Source organism: Rhipicephalus sanguineus, chromosome 1 (genome assembly GCF_013339695.2).
Source record: "Rhipicephalus sanguineus isolate Rsan-2018 chromosome 1, BIME_Rsan_1.4, whole genome shotgun sequence".
Taxonomy (NCBI): Eukaryota; Metazoa; Arthropoda; class Arachnida; order Ixodida; family Ixodidae; genus Rhipicephalus; species Rhipicephalus sanguineus.
The window spans coordinates 1,036,336-1,047,394 of NC_051176.1; positions in this window are offsets into that span (position 1 = coordinate 1,036,336).

Sequence of the window (11,059 nt, forward strand, 5' to 3'; positions counted from 1 at the left end):
TATGATGTATTAGTCATTTCTGTTCTTGCTTCAGACCTTTTTCATGTCTGCTGACACACTATGTCCCACGTGTGATGCACAAGGAAAATTTGAAACTTGTATGTTCATGTACCATCGCATGTCAGTCATGTTAACACAATCTTTTTGACAGATACAGTTGTTTATCATTATATTTTTTGACTTTCCGTGATGCGTGTACGATAGTTCAACACGGTGCACCATAAAAAAAGCGGCTGCATTGTAACAGACCTACTTACTCTGACGAAGGCCGTGCCAACGCCGCTAGCCACGAAACGTTAGTAAAGGCATTTTTTTTCCTTTATAAACGTGCTACCTGCAAGTTCATTCAAATATATATATATATATATATATAGATTATAAACACTTGGACCTGTGCAGGAACCGGTCTAGTACTGCAAATACACTTACCTAGCACATTATGTGAGCCCTTTTTGTCATTCTCCATAGTTCAACTACTATGAGAGCCTCTGACACTTCTACTATTGCGTGAGAGGTCTATGACCCTAATTTTTTTACACAAAAACTTGTTCAAGGAATATTTTTTAATAAGGAATTTCGTTCCTTAAAATACTTCAACTTCGAGAAAGTTTATACAGTTTTAAGACCAGCAACTGATTTAAAGGTTTGGGCACATACATAGAAAGTGACACAGCGAACTTGCCTTCTAGTGTTAAAAATGTCACCGTGTCCACGTATTGGCAGCGACGCTTTGCAATATGCTTCACTTACTGCATCAAATTATTACAGCCAGCCTAAAAGATCTACCAAATGCTGCTGTTGCAAGTATTTTTCGCAGTTGCGTGTGTACCCCAGGCTCAATCTTCTTTGTGCATGTAAGGCCACTTATTTTTCGAAGAAGTGGATTTCTGTACACAAGTATACTGCGGCAACTGGAGATATTTTCGCGCTTCGTATATATATAGTCGCGACGAGGACACGACAAAACAGGCAATTCGAAGCGAACTGCTGTGTTATTTAGGCCACAGAAGCCACTAACTTCTTCGTTCTCCTATTCTGTCAGCACTAGAGCGTGGCGACACTATATACATATATATATATATATATATATATATATATATATATATATATATATATATATCGCCCATATATAATCGAAGAAGAAAGAGCGTAGGTAAAAGTGGTAGATGTTCGAACATTACATGTAGACGATTTGATGGTTGGTCAAGCAGTGACCAACACAGAGGGCTGTGGTAGATTTGGAGCTTAGTTCAGCTACCTATAGGGATGTCTTGGTTTGATGCACTCTGCATTTGAACATGTACACAGTGTCTCCCTTTAGGATTTTTGCACTCGAGTCGGGGTCAGTTTTGTCGTGCTTGATATCTGAGTGATTGTGTCTCACAGCAGATTCTTATGCAGAATTAGGGACTCAAACAAAAGAAACATATAGATACAACAGCAATTCGACCAAATTATTACGTTTTTTCAATGTGTTATTCAAATGCTCTGAAATGGGAACTGCTTTCATAAGTCTGAATTTAAATTCCTACACCAGAAACCCTTTGTGAGAACAATTCAGTCAACTCGCAGACATGATATTGCTGGCCCAAGTCGAGATGCAAAAAAGAACAGGTGAACTGCAACATTATAAAATAATTGTAGCTAAGCTATAGGTGGGCTTTATAAATGGAGCGCTATAAAAAAAAATATCTATTAGTAGCTGAAGTAATGCCTAAATACACGTTCTTAGGGGTTACATTCGGTTTTAGAAATAAAGGCCTACAGCGTAACCTCTATAATGTCAACATTTACAAGATTTAGAATGCACTACCTAATATCTGCATTCGTACAAGGCACGTAAAAGTTTTTCGATCACATGTGCCCTTCTAATTTAGTGGTACGAAGTAACGGATAAATGGCTTTTTCTGCACCGATAGTAAGGGTTACACGTTAAGAGTGTAAGCTCGGATTTTAACAGCTTCGCTGTAAAAAAAAAAGAACTATGCAGACGTCATGCAGTGAAAGGAGCAGCTTGAGCACATGAAATATGTGCGGCAAGTGTAGCATCCCACCTGCCGTCACACTTCGTGAAATGCGCGATCAGTGGGTGGTTTAGAGGCCACCCATTACAAAGCGCTCCGGCATGGTTGATTGTCATATCAGCCACGGCATCAACAAAGTGCGCAGCTGCATAGGCGCGGGTATTACCTGACGAACGCGTAGTAGCTACTTCACTAATTCTGCTTACCAGTCTCTCTTTCGTCATCACGCTGAAATTATAAAGTTTATACACTTATCACGATTTGCTGTTTGCGCACACATAGCATTTACATCACCACCGCCGAACCTACACCCACCAGACATCATCACGAACTGAATATGTCTTATGTCTTTTTTTCATCACTGCTCCGATGCATTTCAGTACAGTTCTGCGGCGAGGCTGGTATACCTTCGTGTGTTTGAAAATTTCGTGGCGTACACAAACGCCCGACTCTTAAACGAGCAACAGATGCGAGCACCCGCGTACTCCCTTCTGGCAGATGCGCCTGGTCTTGAGTTTTCACTCGGACGCTGAGGAAGGGCATTCGGAGAGGTAGACAGACGAGCCGACGAACGCGTTCGCTGTACACTCGTGCATAACTTCAACGCCACAACTAAATTTCGAAGTCTGGGTAGTTCAGATGCCCAATAACAATTGCAGGCAAAATGCATATCTTTCATTGCAATTAGGCATACAGCATATAGCTCAGTATTCGCTTAAAAAGAAAACCGCAAAACATGCGTCAAAACAGCATGATGTATGAAAGGCGCCTGTAACAATGGAAACAGCCTCCCGCGCGCTCCCGGTAAAGATTAGGCTGCAGCTGCTTTGCACTTCACACGAGGGCTTCGAATGACGTCAAACGGCCCTTCCTTCTCCAGGTGTGTTTCCCGCTTCTGTATATAAAACGGAGACCCGTCTAGCGACTCATTCATTTCATTGAAAGACTGCCATGGATAGACCACAGAAACTGAAAACGCCAGAAGAACAGCGTGAATACAATACTCGACGAGGTATGAGCGTATGCACCGTAGGGATACCCGGTCGATAGCAAACATGAAGGTAACAGTCTGAGTTCTTTGGTGTGGCATGGCACAGGGTAAATGGCATGGCACAGGGTCGGAAGACGAGGACAGTGAAGAGGCCTGACCCACACGAGCTTGCGTGTGTCAGGCCTCTGCACTGCCCTCGTCTTCTGCGCATTCACCTGGTGTCATGAACCATGGCGTTGAATATCTTAACGCGACAGCAAGAAGGAGCCCATGCCACAGAAAATACAATGCCGCTTCGGCGGAGTTTTCTGTGGGTGAATAACCCGATGAAAGGAAAGAAAGGAAATCACAGCTCGGGCACGCATACAACAAGGCATGTATTCCTTCAGAGAATTCAGGCCAGTGATTTTAAACTGTTTCTGGAAAACACACCCAAACAAGCCATCTGTCGTGACAACGGTACTTTTATTTTTGCAGTGTTGCTATCTGCTGTTACATCAATTTAATAAATATTACAAATGTACACACGCGACCTGATTTATACATTTTTAACAAAGACATTTATCCACATCGTAACAATGAACACTCAAGGCAAAAAGAGAGAAAGAATCCAGCATAGAATGCTAATCGCTGTATTCTTTGCGGGGGAAAACGGTTTCCGCTATGCGTGCGATCTGTTCTTCGTTACAGAGAGACGTGCGCACTGACGGCGGAGACGAAGAGAGACGAAAACACGGCACAAGCGCTCACTTTCAACTGAAGTTTAATGAATGAAAACGCAAGAACATGAGGTACAGAGTACACGCATGTGTCACTACGCAGAATACATAACTCAACGACATACGTCACACATTGCTTAAAATACGGCCTGACACCATGATGCACTGAAAACCACTTTACACCTTAAGGGCTTTCAAGCAAGCAAGACCCTTTTGCCTAACTAAAATTTGCAAAAAATTAGGGTTGTAAGGATGTTTCCTTCCCCAAATAGCCTTTAGGGGTGATGTTCTAACTAAACACCCTTTAGGGGGGTAGGTGCTGGGGTTATCATAACAACGATGGCCCATACCACAGCGTGCCAGATGATAACGGGGACTAGCTGATTAAAAATCGTTGAATCATGGGCGAGTTAGATTAAAACATGTCTCTTTTAGGGCTACTACAGGCAAAACCTTTTCTTAGGGTGTAGAAGCGTGTAGTTATAGACGGCAAAACCCCCTTAGGGTCTAAACTGGTTTACTGTGTGAGGTGATTAAAAGATATCTGACAAAACCCGCAAGGCGCTAGTCATTGTTGTCCAGAAAAGATACCTCTTTATCTACTAGGCTCGGACGATGGTCCGTGACTCCGACAAAATTACAAGGGAAATTTACGACGCCTTTATATCCAAAAGGGAGGGCCACAGGGGTATGAGCCAGACGTCGCTTGCCATAAATATAGAAAGAGGTATCCGTTCTGTAACCACTGCTAGCGCCTTGGGGGTTTCGAAAATATCTTTAGACACCTTGTCATGGTGTCAGACCGATTTTTAGCAATGTGTGAGCGCATGGGTCGCATGTCGTTGAGTTATGTATTCTGCAGCAGTGGCGCATGCGTGGTACTATAGAATTTTCTTCCGTTCTCCTTCATTACTTTAGTTGAAGAGTGAGCGCGTTGTGTCGTGTGTTCTCTCTTGGTCTCCATCATCAGTGCGTGATCTCGGTAACGATGATTGCATACCAAATCGCGCAAAAAGTTTTTGCTGTTTTCTTGAGGGACGTGCTAGTGGTAATGCAGTTTGAATTGCCTTATGATTTTAACATCACAATCTTATTTTGCTGAATATAAAGTGCTGTGCAAGGTTATGTTCATTCATCACATCACGCCTGTCTACGCCCACTGCAAGGCAAAGGCATCTCCATGTTCCGCCCATCAACCCGGTCTTGTGCTTTCTGGTGCCACGTTATACCTACAAACTTCTTAATCTCATCTACCCACCTAATTTTCTGTCTCCCCCTCACGCGTTTGCATCTCTGGAATCCACTCAGTTACCCTTAAGGACCACCGGTATCCTGCCGACGTGCTACGTGCCCAGCCATATCCATTTCTTCTTCTGATTTAACTATGATGTCCTTAATCCCCGTTTGTTCCCTGACCCACTCTGCTATTCCTGTCTATTAGGTACACCTATCACTTTCCTTTCCATGGCTCGCTGTGTCGTCTTCAATTTATTTGAACCCTCTTTGTAAGTCTCCAGGTTGTACTCCGTAGGTTATGTTGCCTATTTTCAATCGCACTGTACGGCGTACATGGTCACGCCTGGTCATGCCTGTTTAAACCTTACAGAAGTAAACGTCCGGTTTTCATAACAGTGCAAGTTGCATTTATGTGGGCTCTAAGGCCTGTTCTGAAACTAAAGACACAAGCATGTTGGGCTTTTTTTTGTAATTAACGAAGAAGGCTTAAAACTGTAATACACATAGTTGCTGTACGGTGTACTGAACACCTCTGAGGTGTTCAATAAACGTTGGACGACGCTTCAGCATCGTTTTCAAGAGTAGAACGCGATAGCGTAATCGGGCCCCGTTCGCATCGCCTTCCAATCGCTTGCCTGGAGTCGCTTCTCGCTGGACGCCTCAACGTTCTCAAGGAAAGGAACGTCTGTGCGAGCAACACTGGCCGTTTAAAACTATCCTATAATGCATATTGCAAGTACAGTTGCGAAGTACCCACTCCGACATAATTCTTCCTCTTGCGAATCAGCGAAGTACCGCTACGCGTCTGTAACGCGCGAGTCTACGCAGCTGCCTCACTAGGTTGTTGCTTTTGCTGATGGTGATTAAATATGTCAGACCCCTTTTTAATGGGTAGGCCCTTAAACCTGTCACTCATGGAATTTACATGCCAGAAGCCTGGCGCGATTTACGCTTCTTCCAAGCACATTACACGCGTACGGACACTCCTCGCGTAACATGATATTCGCATATGGTTTTTTTTTTCTTTTTCAGAATCAGTTCAAAGCAATACCGTCGTTCTGGGGTAGAACACGCGCTTGCACTCAGAAGGCCTGGGTTCGGTTCCATTCTAGCCAAAGATTTTTAATTTTTATTTGTCTATTTATTTATTGCATGTATCTCGAATTTTCGATCACAGACAAGGCTGATTTTAGCTCACAACCAACGACGCCAGCGCCGACACCAGAATATTACTGCGAAACGAGCCCGTTAGCGTTATCGCGTTAAAACAAGAAGGTGTTTCTATTGCAGCAGAACTTATTGCATCACTGTTCAAAATAATCGCGCGCAACCTAAAAAGACGATGAGACCATGTGCGCAAAGAAAAACACGCGGTGCGTCGTGCGAACGCACAGCAGCGGCAAAGACATGCGCAGACAATAAAAAAAAATACCTCAATACGATAAACATAGCAAAACGTGTTGCGTGTTTAGTGGAGCACCATGGACTTTCCAAATATAACAAATGAATGAAAATATGGTTGATGCCTCCGTGATAGGAATCGGTAAAAGACGAAAAGTGAAACGTGCCCGCACCGATAAAGTCTAATGTTCAGGTACATTGATATATGAAGAAACTTGTGAACATCTATTGATCATTAGAACATATATTACCATTTGGCGCGAAGAACCCGCGTTGACGCCTATAGGGCCACATCTCCATCCAACGGCCAACGCCCTGATCAGACTAAATCTTTGTGGCAGCTGTATAGTTTGCACCCAGGCAAGATAGCATCTGCAATCCCGAGCAAAGATAGCATCAACAGGAACATAATAAGCAGTGCTCCTTGATATGCACTTTTTCAAAGCGCCGCCATGTCATTGGATGCGAAAAAAACGGAAAGGTGTGCGCTTCCCGTTAATGGGCCAACGATGCCTATGCTTATGCATGCACTACCACAGAGCGCTTCCGGAAAGCGATAGGTACACTTCGTAGCTGGAGCTGTGAAGGCGCGAAGACGTTCCACTCCCTGCTATGTGTCTCTCGTTGCACCAAAGCGCCAACTTTCGCGACTCATTTTCGCGGCAGGGGCAGCAGGCAGGCCAGGTTGGCCGCAGCATCTCGGCCAAATTACTGAGATGCAGGTGAAAATTGTTGTCGGGTTGGGCCCGGTAAACCAGGGCCCGAACCCGAGAACAAATTCACCTTCCTGCTCGACGGCCATCGGGCCCGAGCAAGTTGTCCGCGTGGTGTTGCCGAGCATGGAATCAACAGCAATGCATTTTAAGTAACGAATATCTGCGCATTGTTGGCGAGTCAATAAGGCGAAAGCCCTAGATGCCTCATCAAGCGCGAGAATCGACGGGTCGTGCCGCGTCGGCGCGTCCCGTCGGCGGCGTACCACACGAGTGATGCAAAAAAATCACCATCACGTGACGACGTCGTCATATGACGTCACAGGTCACCATACTGTGACGTCAGAGCGATAGATGACGTGCAGTAGATGAACATTGCGGTCCAGCGTCATCCGTGTTAATTTCGTTCGTTCCGAAACGTCGTACTACTCTTCAATATGATCCATACAACTCTGCTTTCAGGGCTTATGTAGTAGGCAGTTCGCAGCGTATGTTATGCACAGTTTGTGCTGTGCTCTTTTGCTTCCATATTAAAAGTGTATGCCTTGCTCTGGCTGCTGTAGAAGTATTACTAACTTTCGCACCATATAGCGCAACAAGACGCAAGCTCAGACGTTAACAATGCGGGAACACGTGCAGGCTGTGCATGTCCACCTCGCGAGACATGACCATGGAAGCCGGACGGAGCCACGGAAAAGAAAGTGTCTGATGGCGGCGCTGCGAACGGCGCTCCGGTGACGCAAAGGGGGGATTCATCTTTTGTCGTCTGCTAGGCTGCGGCCAGAACAGCAGCATTTTCGTATAGTTCGCTCGCGTCGCATGGCGTTCCTCGACTATAGCTGTTATCCGTGTAATGATAGTTTTTAGATGGCTGATAGCATTACTGGAGGTTAAGAAAGTTTCAGGGGTGGAAGCGGACTGAGTGTTTGGGAGCAGCTCAGGGAGCAGCATAATGCTGTTTTGGAGCAGCTTTGGAGCACCAAAATGTGGTTTTGGAGCAATGCAAGTTAGTTTTGGAGCAGAATTCTAGGGACGAAATCTTGTTGTTGTTTAATTATTTTATTTTGGTAAACACTGGAAATTCCAACGATTTTGGAAACATACAATACCGATGAACCAACCACACTTAACACAAATGATAAGATATATATATATATATATAGATAATATATATTAATATATATAAATATATATATATATATATACACGCGTACGTGTTATCATAAAAACATCACAGCTGTGATTAGAGCAAGGACTCACAAGAAAAACGAGATAAGCGATGTTTGAATAGCTACACTCGAATAAACTGACAAATGTAAAACGTTATGGGATATGAACGTTTTCAGCAGCGGCGTTTCGAGCGCGTTTGCCGGGTTGTTCTTTTTCGTCGAAAGCTACGCCCGCTTCAATGATTGTTCCTTCGAAAGCGCGGAGGTCAGCGCGTCTGGAGGCACTGGTAGAAACCAAGAAAACACGCGTCTGCACACCTAAACTCCGCTTGTCGGACGAGCGAGCGCCGCGCGAGGCGTTTTCGAGTAGGAAGACGGAAGGAAGACGCGGCGGCGCGATTTTGAGATGGCGTTCGTCAAAATGACGCGCGCGACTCTCCGACCCACGCGTGAGTCACGCATTAAATCATGCCATCGGGACGCAACAGCGCGATTTCGTGAAGGCATTCGTCAAAAAACGCGCGCGTCCTCCAAACGCGCGTAAATCGCGCCAAAAACTGCGCCATGCGGTTCACCTTTCCCTTCAAGTTCGCTTCCAAGATTTGTCAATTATTGGTGTCGGTTATATGCACGCAAATATGGTACATGAGGTGGCGATGATACATTAGATGTCGCAAGCGCACAATTTGTATGGTCACGGCGCTAAATAAAAAAAGAGGTGCGGCCTGCCGAACGCTCTTTTGCGCCGGTGACAGCGCTAGTTCTTGCTCCCGCCGCCGCAACGCTGCACAACGGTAAGAAAACCCGCTCGCACAGGCAGCAGCCGGCTGCGTGCATTCGTTTTAGTGGTCATTACAGTGGCCTCACGTTGACCTGTGATTGCCTTTCGGCTAAGTATGTGCAAGACATGCAGATGAGTATCAGCCTGGTTCCTTCGCGGTTATTGCTGCTATACGCGTGAGGGGCATGCTCCATGAAGACACACCTATAAGCGTGCTGTACAGCGCCGCTGACAAAGGATAGATGGATGAATGTAAAACTTTATGAACAATCGTTCTTTTTTCTTCTCTACTGGGGAACAAAAGTGGTCCACTGCTGTTCGTTGATGTCCTCAGTCGTTTGAATGCTCTAGCTTTGTGTATCTGCGTGGACGACTTCCTCATTGCGAGGGTTTTTTTAGAGATGCGTGATTACTTCTGCTCTTCAAAATAAATTAGCGTGACTTGGAATATCTCCCACGTGTACACTTGCTAAATGTGGTGTATATCTGCTTCGCATTGCACTAGTAAGTGCCATTTTTAAATGACACCCGATTCAAACAAGAGTTGTTACCATTGAACTGCATTACCGAAATACAGTAAATGCAAACGTCTTGCCTACATGTTGTAGTAAAACTGGCAAGTTGGGCGAGTTGGCGCGTACTCACGTCCTGAAGAAACAGCGCAGATGAGAGAATGAAAACAAGAAATGGCGGAAAGACACACAGCGCTGCACACCGAACTGGAGGTTCATTGGGTTTTTAACTCTCGCGTTTTAACGCGGTCTTCCACGGCAGGGCTGTGTAGGCGGCCGTCCAGTCCAGAGAATCCTTCCGCGTTCGACGTCATTCCACTCACCAGGCTTTCTGTTTCAACAACTTCCGCACGCAAGGGATTCACAGAATTGCGGAGAGCTGGCTTGTTGGTTGTACATGATTAGAAAAAAACAGCGCAAAACCACAGGACACAGAGGAATGGGACGCACACAGCGCTGATTGACAACTTCTTTTCTTGAGCTTTGCACTCGTCTAATTAATATTGTTTGCTGTTCGATATGGAACGAGTAGGCAAAACACGAACAAGTGGTCTACCTTTGAATGAGGACGCGGCTAGCTTGTAAGCTGGAAAAGATGAAAATATGGTCGACACGGCTGTCGGTCGCAGCACCTTGCGCTCTACCTTGAAGTCATACTGCTTGAAGTGAACGAAGTGAATGTTGCGACTTCTTCGCAGTGACCGATCTCCACCACGGCGACAGGTATTGGCATCGCAGTTATGGTGAAATGTCCCATCACATTAGGCACTCACTGATAGAGCCAACGCAACAAAAAAACTTGCATATTTTCTACCTCGTAAGCAAGCGTACGGCTGCTCATTTCCAGCAAGAGCGTTTGCTTGCGCTCGCCCGAGCCAACGCCCCGAGCGTTCGCTTACTAGCGGCCGCGGTTTACCGATGTGCAGCGCCCCCGCGGTAGCGTCTCAAAACTCTGCATGTCACGCGTTCCCCCATTGAAAACGCACCCATTCGGCAGGCCGCAGGCCGTGGTGTGGCGATAGAGAGCGAACGAACGGTGCGCGTTGACTATGTAAACGCTCTTTCTGCGATGGACGCTGAACTACCAGCTCACAAGAAACGAGAACGCGCCCTCGCCCGCGAGAGACAACGCCGACGCTGGCAGCGTCTGCTAGCAAGTTTCTTGATTGAAAAAACCGACTCCTCGCGCTGCACAACCGTTCACCGGCCACCGCGTATATATATATATGCACTGGGTCTTGACCTGCAATGTAGTGCCGGTGGCAGATTTCTCTTGCGCGTAGTTGTACAATAAAGATTCGCAGCGTGCACGTTCACTAAACGCCGACTGCGGGTCTCTGTGTTTAATCTTTCTTCTGTCTCTCATAGCCCGTTAGAAGCGATTTCGGTGTGAGAAACATCGGCGCACACTGCATGCTTCGCCCCTCCACAGGTTTCACGTTAGTGGAGCTGAAACACCATTCCCTACATGCTTCGCCCCTCCCCAAACTTTTAGATGCGAAGTATCTTAAGG